General features: G+C 36.2%; 1 pseudogene; it reads right to left on the bottom strand.

The window, feature by feature from the left end:
- Window positions 1–1,745: 1,745 nt before the first annotated feature.
- On the bottom strand, window positions 1,746–2,063 carry LOC145791926 (putative aquaporin PIP2-5 pseudogene; annotated as a pseudogene).
- Between the last annotated feature and the right edge of the window lie 11,274 nt (window positions 2,064–13,337).

Genomic DNA, 13,337 nt, shown 5'->3' with positions numbered 1-13,337 from the left:
AACATGTAATACCAAACCACATAGACATTAGGATCACATAACCAGGACCACATTTTGGTTATATGGTTTAATGTGTATGTGGAATTCTCATATATCACCCATTAACATCACAATCCAATTGCAAAATGTGCCACAGGGATAATACCCCAACCTAAAAGTGAAAGAGAAACACAGAATGGTTGATCCTACCAAAAAAAAAAAAACACACACATCAACACAAGATTGAATACCAGACAACGTTGCCAAACAATCTAAACCCAACAAAATTCAAAAATCTAACAGTGGTGGACCAAATACCCAACACATACCACAAAAAAGGCATACAACATCAGTATTAAACCCCAACGTTACAACCCCTAACTCTACGCTAGCAAACCATATCAATAGGCCTCCCATTCCCGACTCCTTTTCAAATAAACATCACTAACTTGGTCGTGGCGTCGTCATCTCCGCAACACCCATTCAACAATACAAATTCAACGTCTACTGGCTCTAACACCCAATCCCTCGTTCACACAATGTAGGGTTTCTGTATCCTAATGTGCCTCAATCTCACGACTTCTGGAAGTTGCAAAGAAGAACATTGGAACCCAATGTCATATTAACTACGCAACAATTCAACATTGGGAATACAGAATCTTTCCTACCCTGATAGTGTGAGATTCGATTGCAAAGGAGGGAAAACACAAAAAATCTATAGTGAGCTTGGTGCAAATGTGTAATTTCAGCCTATTGCAAAATCCCACATTCACCCTTTGTTTTCCACACACACGTGTTCTGCCCCCATCCCTTAAAGTAATTTCACTTATAACAGGACTTTTGGGTCCATAAGAAAAACCTAGGGACTAATCAGTTCACAAAATCTAAATTTAGCATTTATTGGTACTTCACCCAAACAAAAATGACGAAATAATATAATAAGGTGAGATGACATGATTGTAAATGATCCAAATTAAAAATAAATAAATAGGATGAATCATCTTATTTTGAGCTCACATCAAAATATTGGACAATTCAATTATTTCCAAAATAAATAATTAGAAACATAAAAATTGAATATAAAATTAAACAGAACCCTTTTACATGAGATGAATCTCACTTTTTATTAATTTTTTTTGACATTGCAAAAAGAATGGGGGGTTTGAATTAAATGTTAAAAATAAAAAATATAAGATGGAACAAGCAGAGTAAACAATCATGAATTCTACAGAGCAACTCTGTCTCTTTTTTTTTTTTTTATGGGGTAAGGGCAATGATCATCAGTGAATGATGTAGGTAAGAGCCAGAGCAAGCAGCATGAGCACATATGCTATTCCTTGATCTACTGCTACCCCATCACTTGTAGGGGCAGGTGCAGGAGCAGGGGCAGGGACATGAGCATGAGCATTGATAGAAGGAACAACCAGAGCCAAAACAAGTGCCATAACACCCATCACAACAAAATTTACTCTCAACATCTCCATTTACAAAAAAATAAAAAATAAAAAATACTCAAAGCTTTCTTCTTCTTCTTGAATGAACCCTAAAAACCCTTTTTCTTTCCCTCTCCTATTTCCCTCAAATCATAGAATGAAATGATCATGCCGTCACTTTTTATTAATCCTACATCAATTCAGCCAAATATTTTTGTGCAGGTAGAATAATTATTGTTTACAAAGGTCAGTGACAATCTTAACTAATAAAAAAATATGTATAATTATTAGGGTTTAAATTAGTAAAATGGTAAATAATGGTTTTAGGTTATACTAACCAGAAATACCGGCGGTGCAGTAAACAAGGACGAAGATCATGCCGCCGAAGGCCCATGCGATGCCGAGGATGCCGACACCGCCACACTGGTCAGGGTTCTTGATGGGGTCAATCTGGCTCTTGTAGCCGATGACGGTGAGGACGGTGATGTAGAGGAAGAGAAGTGTGGCTATGAACTCTGCAATGATAGCTCTGTAGAACGACCATTTTGTCGGCTCCACCACGTCCACTAGCGGAGCTGGAGGCGGGTCGTGGTAGTCCTTGGCTGAGAACTCCTGCTCTGTTACTACTGTTTTCTCAACTTCCTTTGCCATTCTAACAAAAGACCCGCCGTGTGGAGAGAGAGAGAGAGAGAGATGTAGGATGTGGAAGGTGAGGAAGAGGGGGGCAGGTATTTATGGAGAGAGAGAGAATGCGGGGAGAGAGAATTTTGGACCCGGTTTGGAATGGTTTTCAAACCGTGATTCCACCGCTATATTTGGGTCGGATGTTTGTTTATAAATTCACGCTCAGTTTTGAAAGTTTTATCAAATGTGAGAAAATTTAGACTAATCAACCGTCCGGTCAGTTGATCAAAATAATATAAATATATATATATTTTTTTGTAATTGACATATATTAATTATTATATATTTAAAAAATATATTTTCCAAATTTAATAGTATTTTAACTATTAAATTCCATGAAAAATATATTTTAAACAATTAATAGAGATTTGGGGGTTATATGTGGGACTCAACATAATTTTGGCATGCATTTGGCAAAAAATTGAGTTTTCTGTTAGTTCAATAGACGGAGGCGCGTAGATTGCGACATGGAATGGAATTCAAGATTTAAATTAATGAAATTAAAACTTTGGAGTTTAATTTGAAAAATACACAAAATCTTGAGATTTTTTTTTATAATTTGTCCCAAATTTTTCTCTCTCTCTCTCTACCAATTTAGGATATAAACATAGTTTATGAAGTGCTCCAATCAATAATTGAAAGCAAAAAACACAAAAACAATGAGGCTAGAATGAACTCTCTGCAAACTTTGAAGTTTGTTAGATATATGAATTCATAAATTAAGAAGTGATTGATAAACCAGTGAAAACTATAATTTAAAAAAAAAAGAAATCATGAATATAATTAATTGTTTATTAAAAAAAATGATAAGAGAAAAATTTAAGAACCACATCTTTCCACACAAGCAGCGAAAAAAAAATAATTAGAAACATTCATAACATATGTTGTTTTTATTTGTTTTTAGGAAATACAAAAAAAAATTAATTTATTATACTTGACATTATCCTTCTTTAATTATCTCTTAAACCTGAACGCCACATTATTTCTTTATTTTTTTATATATATTTTCTTAATAAGTAAAAAAATCTTTCTTTCTTTTTTTTTGTTTGTTTTTTTGTTTTTATTTTGGACATTTCTCAAAACAACACTTTATTATGACACATTATCTAGAGCCCCAATAGGCCAACTGTGTGACAGTCGTACCAGTCTCTTCTTGGTTACATTTTCATTATTTTGGGGGTTTTCATTAGTTATAGGTCTTGTTGAAATTTTGGATCACCTAATTATAATTTAGAATGAATAGTAGTAAATTGCTAAATTATAGCAATTGTGTTCCAATAATCACATGTCATTTTGGCAAATTTCAACAAATTTTCCTTTTAATTTTGTATGTGTTATTTGGATATAGGTTTTTTAGTATTTTTTTATTGTTTATTTTTTTTTTTATCTTTTATGACCTTTTTCAAAATTTTTCTTAAAAAATTAAATATTTACATTCTATCTGACTAGACAAATATAAAAAATTAAAAATATTAATATATATATATATAAATATAATTTACCCCACCATTTGATACCACTACAAAATTGAGTGAAGAGGATGAAGAAACTTCAACCCCCTTTCCAAGTATTTATTTTTGTGAAATTACATTTATGAAATTGTTTGAAATTTGCTTGAAATTAGTTGAGATTCTTTTTGCTTTGTTTCAGATTGCTTGAAATTTGTGAAAAATTGCTTGAAATTTCTCTGAAATTGTTTGATTATTGTCTTTGTAGTGATTGTTGTTGTTGTTTTCTAAATTTGTTATATATATATATATATATATGTTCTGTTTTGGGGTGGGTGGGTTTTGCCTTTGCCTCTATCTCCATCTCCAAAAATCTAGAAAATAGTATTTTTTATTATTATTGTATTGTTGCTGGATTTTTCCCAATGTGTTTGTTTGTTCCATAGAAATTTTGGAGCCAAATTCTATTTATTTGGATGATGATTGCCAAATGTATTGCCAAATTTGAGGAAATGGCAATTGTCAAATTTAACAAGGGTTATAGCAGTCCACTGGAATAAGATTTTTGGAGACTATTACTAAATTTTGGCAATGGCAACTCCAATAGCTTGCCATTGGAGATGCTCTAATGTGTGAGAAAAAAAAAATTTAATATCTAACAACCTTCTTCTCTATGATTAATTAGAACATTCACATTAGTTTCAACAAATTTCGAGCCAAATTCTAATTTAAAAAAGCTAATTTCTTATTTTAAGTAATTACTTTTTGGGCCATTTACATACAAGTCTCATTTTGTGAACTTATAATCCATTAAGTCCTAGATAAAATTATTTTCTCTCTCAAGTCCCATTAATTTTTAATAGACTAATTTACTCTTCTAACAAACTCCAAGCAAGGCAAGTTCTCTCGATGTCGCCTTCACTCTCCCTTTCGTCTTCAAGTCCTCCATCGACGTCCTCGACGGAGCTCCGTTGTTGGAAATCCAGCTCCGCCCCCAGAACCACCGCCTCTTTTCCTTACTCAGATCTGCGGTGTTGTCGTCGTTGATAAAGATGAAGAACTCAAATCTGCAAGTGGCTCACGCGTGAGGTTGAGATTGTTGTTAATCTATCTCTGAACAGATCTACCTCTCTCTATCGCCACCAATTTGCCTTATCACCGCCTAAAATTTAGGGTTTCTAGGAGAGTTGGGTGAAGCATTGCGTGGATCTGCAGCTATTGCTTATGAAAGTCCACCAGAAAATGAGAACTCAGAGCCGACGTTGGAGACTTGTCCGGAAGGTGATGAGTTCATTGATTGTGAGGTCCCGGTTTTCACTGAGTTCACAGATGCCACTACCCATTAGAGAGAGAGAGAGAGAGAGAGAGAGATTTAGGATTTTTTTAAATTGAGAACCTTCTCAGTTTATAATTATCTCAATTTTAATCATGAAAAAAATTGAGAAATTTCTCAAAATTGATAATTATAAATTTCTTAGTTTTGATAATATTCTTAGTTCATATTAGTAAAAAATTAAGAAATTTCTTAGTTTTGATAATTATAAATTGAGAACATTTTCAGTTTTGAAATTGAAAATATTCTTAGTTTTGGGATTAAAGGGCAAAACATTTTTTTACCTATAAATGGGACTTATTGGTTCAAAAACTTTTTGATAGGATCTAAGCTACCACCAAATATGGGGTGATGCTATGGTACATTTAGATGTACCATACATTTAGTTATAAACTTATATGATTTAATGTTATAACCAATATCATATTAATCATAATCATTATCATATTGACTCGTAACTTAGTTATATTCAGTTATTTATTTATACCATATTACCTCATAATCAGGTCATAACTAAATTATTTAAATAATTTAACTCTGGCAACTGGTGTAGCCAGTTACAAGGGGGAACAAAATTGAATTAGTCGTGTTTGGCCCTCTTGTTGGCGCTTCTCCTTCCTCTTCTCTTCCGCCATAGCCGAAGCTTCCGAGGACCACCAGCCTTGTCGGCGATCCGGGCTTCAACCATGTCGATATCTTCTTCACAAGCTCTCACTCTCTGGACGTCTCCACCATGTGTTTGTGAGCAAAGACCTAGTCATCGTCTTTTCCGTTCCCTTCCAGTCGAATCGAATTTTTTCAAGAACACTTTTCCGTAGTTCAGGTTTGTTGCTAACTCTAAGCTTCATCTAAATGTGCCATTGGTGCTTTGATTTCAAAACCCTAACCATTGAATATCTGTTATTAATTTTTTTTATCAGTCAAAATTAATATCCATAGCTACCCAAGATAGTTGTGCCATTGGGGCTTTGATTTCAAAACCGTAACAAGTTGTGTAGATAGCTGCTTCCATGTCTTACAAGTTGTGTCGGTGTATGGTTTCTATGTTGTTCTTTTTCTTTAATTTAATTTATGTGTAAATTATGTACACCAACTGTTTGCTAATATGTCCCCGAAAATAGAAAATAGAAAATCTTTTGGTGTCTCAACCATGAATAAAGAGGCATTCTAACTACCAGCCACCAAAATTAACAGCAAATCATCTTCCTTGGAACAAGTTGCATAACACAATGATTTTTATGTTCAAACAGACAAGTGAAAACAAATTTTGTATTATTCCATGATGTGGTTTATTGAAGAAAGGATTATTTAATTACATAGCTGGAAGTAATACCACATCTACCATAAGATATTTCACTTCTTCAAGTGGATTTAATCAGAAAAACTGTAAAACATTCATTCTACTGGTAGATTCCAATACCTTGTGTAGTGTAGGGCCTTATTTTGACAAATTAATATGGCAGATAGACCTTCTGCAAACATAGATAAATCCCCATCAATCAAAGTTCTTTCAAACAAAATTTCATGCCAATTAACAAAATGAAACTGGGACCAAATTAATAAAATTTCAAGAGGCGAAGGCATACTAAGACGGGTAGTTCAGAGACCAAATTGGTTGAAGATGGTAAGGTTGCTGCAGATTCAGTCAGTCAACTCCCGAGTAAGGTTCATTCACTTCTTCGAAAAATCCAAGCCTTTGTCCCCATGCTTGATGTCTATGTATTTATGGATGTGTTTGTAAACGATTTATTCTTTATGCTTTGATTTTAATTTTAATATATTAATTCTGTTTTAGAATTTTGATTAATTATAAATTTTAAGATTTAGGAATGCAGCAAAAGTATGTTGAATTGGAGTGAAGGAGAATTGGGTAAAAGCAGACATATGTCAAGTTTTCATTGGTAGTTATTTGAATAAAGGAAATGGCTCTTCCTGCTTAACTTGCATTTTTGGAAACTCTATTAGTTACAGGGAAGTTTTTTTTTTGTTTCTTATTTTCAACGTCAAAGTAATAGCTTGATAAACATTGTTCTTTTTTAATTGCTTTACTTTTCATATGATGTAAATTGTTATTATTTTGTCTCTTTTGTGTTTTTGTTCTTGGTTTTCTTCTTCTATATTGTTTCAGATGGTCAAGATGTGAAATAATTTTCTCTTGTTTTCTTCAGTACATTTGAGGAGTTCATTATTTTCATCGGTGAGACCATATTCACCTTCATCTTTGTGTCCTTCTTTATTCTTTTGTGACCCAAAAATTAATCGGGATTGAAATGTTTAGGGATTAGTAATTATATTTTGAAGAATATGAAAATAGCAGTAGCAAGAATTCTTAGGACTAACTCAGGAATGCATCAGAAATTAGAAATATTGTTTCTTCATTACATTTGTGAGTTTATCTTAATTTTTTGAGCATACACCATCAAGTTGAATAATTGATTGATAGGATCTTAATTTTGTGGGCATTCTACTCATTATACTTGATAAAGCTAATTCTCAGAGCCATTTTCCTATCAAGTATGGCATTGATGGCTTGGATGGGAGTTTGATGGACCTTGATTAGCAACCATTTTCAATTTATTATTGAAAAGAATGATTGATGTAAGATGATATGCTTGATGCCTTGTGTGACTTCATAATAATGAGATAGTTGATTGCTGGCCACTGGCCGAGTTTATGCTATGTTCTTGTGTTGGTATACTTTAAGTAAAAAAATCTTTCCTCTATGTTTCAGGCCCTTTGAGTTTGAGGTCTGGTAATTGTAAGGAAATAGAAATGTGTATCTAGCATATAAGGCATATGCTAAAGTATGTATTTCGTTGCTTAAGTTCTTGTTGTGCTCTTAAAGATTAAGAAGATGGTACTCAAGAGGGATAAATTTAAGATGAGAAAATTGTAATCTTTGCATTTGCTTTGCTAAATTGGGAACTGTTAATGCATCAGTTATCATTGACCAGATGGGTTTTGTTTATTGGTTTTGGAGGGTCTGGTTTGATTGAACTTTAAATGAGCTTAAACAACAGATTAGGCAGTGTGTCGCTACAGATTAGGCGGTGTGCTTTTCACCCAAGCTTGTTCCTTAAGTCGTGATATATTAAGAGGTGTAAATTGTTCAATTTCTTACAATGCATATTCGTTTAAGTGTTGTATCTTCCTTTATTCTGCAGTTTACATTGGCTGAACTCTGCATGCATTTTTCTTTCACAAACCAGCTACAAATACAAACAATCTGGTATGTAATGGTTTGGTTTGTTGTTTCTTTGTCTTCTATGGAGATGTCATTACATGATTTCTATGCTTTTATATTAGATTGATGCTTGTTATTGCCCCAATTCTATTTAATATTTGGCTCAGCCTATGTATTGTCTTTGTCTTGTTGTTTTGCTACAATTTTATCTTTTGCTCGCCATGTGTTTGATGATATGCCCAAACCAATAATAATATACTTTCATTGATCACTTACTGTTATTGATTAGGAAAAACAACTAATTTTTTATTAGTTTGTTTTCCTTACCTGCAATATTTCGTACCACTCTTAATCAACAATATGATTTCTGAGAATCCTATGTGATTTATGATTAGATCAAGATTAACTTATTCCAAATCCCAATAAATCAAAACACTCAACCTAAAATCATCAAACACTTACGAGAGTGATTTTAGTTTGTTTGTTTTTGAGAATAAACAATAAATTGACACAAACGATTTTTTACGTGGAAAAAATCACAATTGAAATCAAAAACCACGGGCGAACCGCCACTATCAATCCACTACTGAAGAACAAAAAGATTACAAAGAAATCATACAAATCACCCAACACTAGTCAATTTGTCTCTGAATCTTCTGTAACTCTTTTCACCACACCTTCGTCACGGAATTGATTCTGAAGTTGATTCCACACCACAACTTCACTTGTCGAATTAACGACTGCGTAGACTCAAACGCCTTTTGGATCCTACGCTTTGATCTTCGGAATCCACCGAAGAGAACTCACTTGAAACTTAAGAAGCAACCTCCTTGATGTATGAATCTCAATGCATAAGTTCAGAACTCTCTTAAGAACATCAAGGAAAACTTTCAAAAATCTCCCAAGAAGACTTTAAACACAACCCTAGTTTGTTTTGATCAGATCTAGGAAAAACGTACCAAACAAAACAACGTTAGCAGCTTTAAATAGGAATCTGAATCGCGATCTCCGCTCGAGCTCAACATAGCCCGCTCGAGCGGACTGAACAAAAACTGCATACGAAGAAACAGAGATGCGCTCGAGCGTAGGAGTTTCCGCTCGAGCGTTAAATCACACCCACCAGAATCTGTGCTTGCCCTGTCAAACTACTGTGACCTGCTAATCTACGCTCGAGCTCAAGAGTCTCCGCTCGCGCGGACAGTACAAAAACAGAAAAACATAGTTTTGAAACAACACAAGATTTTGTCTCCGGATTTGACAACACAGGGACCTAACAATCTCCCCCTTTGTCAATTCCCGGACAAAACTTTTCTAAACAAAATCCTTAAACACAAGCACTAGACAAAATTCAAAAACCAATACTCAAACACTCAAAACAACTCTATGAACAAACAAGCTTTCCAATCTTGCCATATATCAATCCATCAATCCAATTCATCATCCACCATTCACCTGTGAAAAAACGAGCAACATACCAGAAAAACCAAAACTTGTGGAACTATATAAGAATATAGCAAAATGTATCCATTCAATAGAACCAACGAAACACAATATCAAAATATCCATACAAAACAAAATATACCAACAATATCCATGTACCATCAACAAAATATACCATGTCCAATCCAGCAAGAACCAAACTATACCATGTCCAATCCAGCAGGAACCAAACTCTCCCCCTTTTTGACCGGGAATGAAACAAGCAACAAATCAAGCACCAGACGGAGGAGGGGGCGGCTGAAGCGTCAGAAAGGAAATGATGTGATCCAGCTGCGAAGTAGTATGCGTAGCAGTCTGCTCCAGCTGACCAAGACGACCATCAAAGGCATCAAAACGCGCATCGAGAAAGTCTAACCGCCTGGTCATAGCCGCCTCAAAATGCCGAAGCTGATCAGGAAACGAGCTAGGTGGAACAGATGGAGTAGGATCCTCCGCACCCCCAGCGGCAGCAGCAACATATTCAGCCTCCTCAGCAAGGCCAGCAGTGGTACCTGCAGAAGGATCAGCCCGAGAGGAATCCCCCTTAACATGAGCCCGACTCTGTGAGACAGTTTTCTTTGTGAAAGGGCGAGAGGGAGAGGCAAACTCATCATCATCGAGGATAGGAGCCCCAAGGTCAGACAAAAGTCGGTTGATCAAGCAACCGTAAGGAAGGCCAAGCTTGGAATGGCCATGAGCACTGATCATCTTGGTGATAATAAGAGAGGCGAGATCAATAGAGCGGTGATTGGCAATACAAGACAAAATGAATCCTTGGTCTTGTTTGACCTCGGAAGAATGTGTGGTGACAATGATGTTGGCGCAGACAATCAAATTAAGCAGTCTGAACTCCGGAAGAAGTTCAAACTGTTTAATCAAACCGCCTTTTGGCCAATGACGGGCAACACCACAAAGTTCCAAAGACACCTCATCAAAGTCACAAGTAGGACGATCAGGTACAGGAAACGGATAGTGTTGAGGAAAAACTTGCTCAATCTGTAGAAGTTGGCGAATCAAAGCAGGGGTGACAGAAATGGATTTGGACCTAACCCAAGTGGTGAAAGAAGGCTCATAATCCCGAATACCCTCCATATTACAGTAGAATTCTCGAACCCAATCGAGATTCTGACGCCCCGAAAATAATAAAACATGGTCACCACCTAGAGGGTCGAACAATGGACGAATTTTGATGGACTCAAAAGTATCGGGTTGAACATTACGTTCTAAATGAACGGTTCGAGTCACAAAAGATTTAAGGAATGACTTGGATTGAGAGGCCAACTGAAACCTCTCAGGGTTATAGGTAGGGCGAGAGACGGTGGCCTTTCGGCGTTTTGGGGCAGGAGCAGACATACCGAAGAAGACACTAAGACACCCAACAAAGCAACAAATCCAAAACCCAACCCACACCAAAACAAACCAAAACAAAACATTAGTGTAATAATCAAATTAAAAACAGGGCATAACAAAAACAGGGCATGAAAGCATGGTAGTGAAGAACTCATAACTAATACACCAAATTTGAGAGACAGTGCATAGAATAAGAATGAAGCATGAGAAAATCAAAGCAAAGTATCCAAGCCCAACCTGTTACCCACGCAGAGAGACCTCAAACGGACACAGATAAATCCGAAAATCACAGACACAACACACAAAAAAAAAACAGAAAAAAAAACAATCGGAGAAAAACAAGTGTGTGAGAGAGAGAATCACAGAGACGACACACAAATCCCCACAGAAGCACACACCCAACAACACCATAACCAAAAGGAACAAGAACAAACACTAAAAAAAAAAACGAAAAGAAAAGAGGGTAAAACTTACCAAAGAGCAAATCAGAGGGTAGGATGATGAATGAGAGGAAAAATCTTCCACAATGCAGCCACACGACAAACCCTAGATCGAGAGAATGAAACAGGAAGAAAAAAAATACCTCGAAGAGTCAAGAGAGGGAGTTAAGTATGAAACAGGTCCGCTCGAGCGTACTAAGTACCGCTCGAGCGTGAAATACTGCAAGCAGACTCCCGATCGAGCGTGCAAAAGGCCGCTCGAGCTCAAAAAACCATCTCTCAGAACTGTCAAAACACGAACAAACTGCTGCAAGAGTGAAAAACACGCTCGAGCGTAAAACATTCCGCTCGAGCGGAACAAAACAAAACAAAACAAACATTTTTTTTTTTTTTTTTTTTTTTTTGTAAAAACAATCCAATACTCAAAATCAAGAGGTGAGACCTGAAACAAAAAATAGATGATTAGACTGAGCCAAATGAATACTAAGATTAAATAATCCACAAATCATGAATCGTGTGAACGTGCACCTCTGTTTTATTTAAAAAAAACGACACTAGAAATCATGAGCATAGCAGAAAAAGTATAATCAATGATCATAAGCTACATGAGAATGTACAACTCAAAATCCAATATGAGAGCTCATATGATAAAGTGTGTGTGTGCAATCCATGAGAGGTCACTGAGCTAGAGTTAATCCTAGGAGTGATCGGATGGCTGGACCTCCATCATGAGTAACTCAACAATAAAGTGAAAAGTCAAACCACTAGGAATCACGGGGTATTTGTTGAGTAAAAGCGGAGGCTCCCCCTCAGTCAAAGAGTCCTTTTTTTTTTTTTTTTTTTTTTGTGTGTGCACTCACTGGTGGCTTTCACTCTCAAGAGTATGGAAACCAAACCAGAGAAGAATGAAATCATAAAGGATGGCCTGGTTGGTGCCTCTGAGGTAGCCTTTTCCTAATGCCCAGACTTCAAGGAACTGAGGGAGAAACCGTGGAAGTGAAAACAGATGGTAGATGGTTAAGAGACTCAACATCACCCATGATATACTAGTATCGGTCAATTCCACAGTGAAAGTACAAGAAACACTGTTAGAGGTCCATAGAGAACTTTGATCACATGTGCGGAAACCCCTGCAACAATTAATCTCAAGGATGTGTACAGAATGAGATCATGAGGTTAATGAGCATGGGCATTCAAAATGAGCTATGACCAATGAACAATGAGATCTTGTACGCATCATGAGTAGGGTAAAAAAAATTGGATGCAAGTAAACAGATATCAATGATAATGAGATTATCACATCCAAGCATTCATAAGACACAAACATTTACACCTACTCAAGAAACGAGTAACACTCTAGTGATCGAGCATGACACCCAAGGTCTTTCTAAGGAACTCAAACCGAAGAAGATCAAGGGGTTTTGTAAAAATATCATCTTTTTGATGCTCAGTGGGAATATGCTCAATAACAACAAGGCCCCTCTTCCACTAACTCTCGAATAAAATGATGACGAATGTCAATGTGTTTGGTGCGAGAGTGTTGGACAGGATTTTTTGAAATGTTTATGGCACTTGTGTTATCACAGAAAAGAGTAAGAGTGTTCTGTTCTATCCCATAATCATGAAGCATTTGCTTCATCCACAACATTTGAGCACAACAACTCCCTGCAGCAATGTACTCAGCCTCAGCAGTGGAAAGAGAGATGGCATTCTGCTTTTTACTATGCCAAGAAACCAGGTTATTCCCAAGGTAAAAACACCCCCCGGATGTACTTTTCCTATCATCAGCACACCCTGCCCAGTCGGCATCAGAAAAACCAGTAATTTCGGCTGTAGTGTCAGTGGAGAACCAAACCCCATACCCCAAAGTCCCATTAACATACTTGATGATGCGTTTTACCGCAAGAAGGTGAGACTCTTTAGGACTGGCTTGGTAACGAGCACAAACACCGACACTGAAAGAAATATCAGGACGACTGGCTGTGAGATACAAAAGACTCCCTATCA

This window comes from Camellia sinensis, chromosome 5 (genome assembly GCF_055761805.1).
Source record: "Camellia sinensis isolate YWXY chromosome 5, ASM5576180v1, whole genome shotgun sequence".
NCBI classification, from domain to species: Eukaryota; Viridiplantae; Streptophyta; class Magnoliopsida; order Ericales; family Theaceae; genus Camellia; species Camellia sinensis.
The sequence above is the reverse complement of the archived record's forward strand: the minus strand, read 5'-3'. Positions and strand labels throughout refer to the sequence as shown.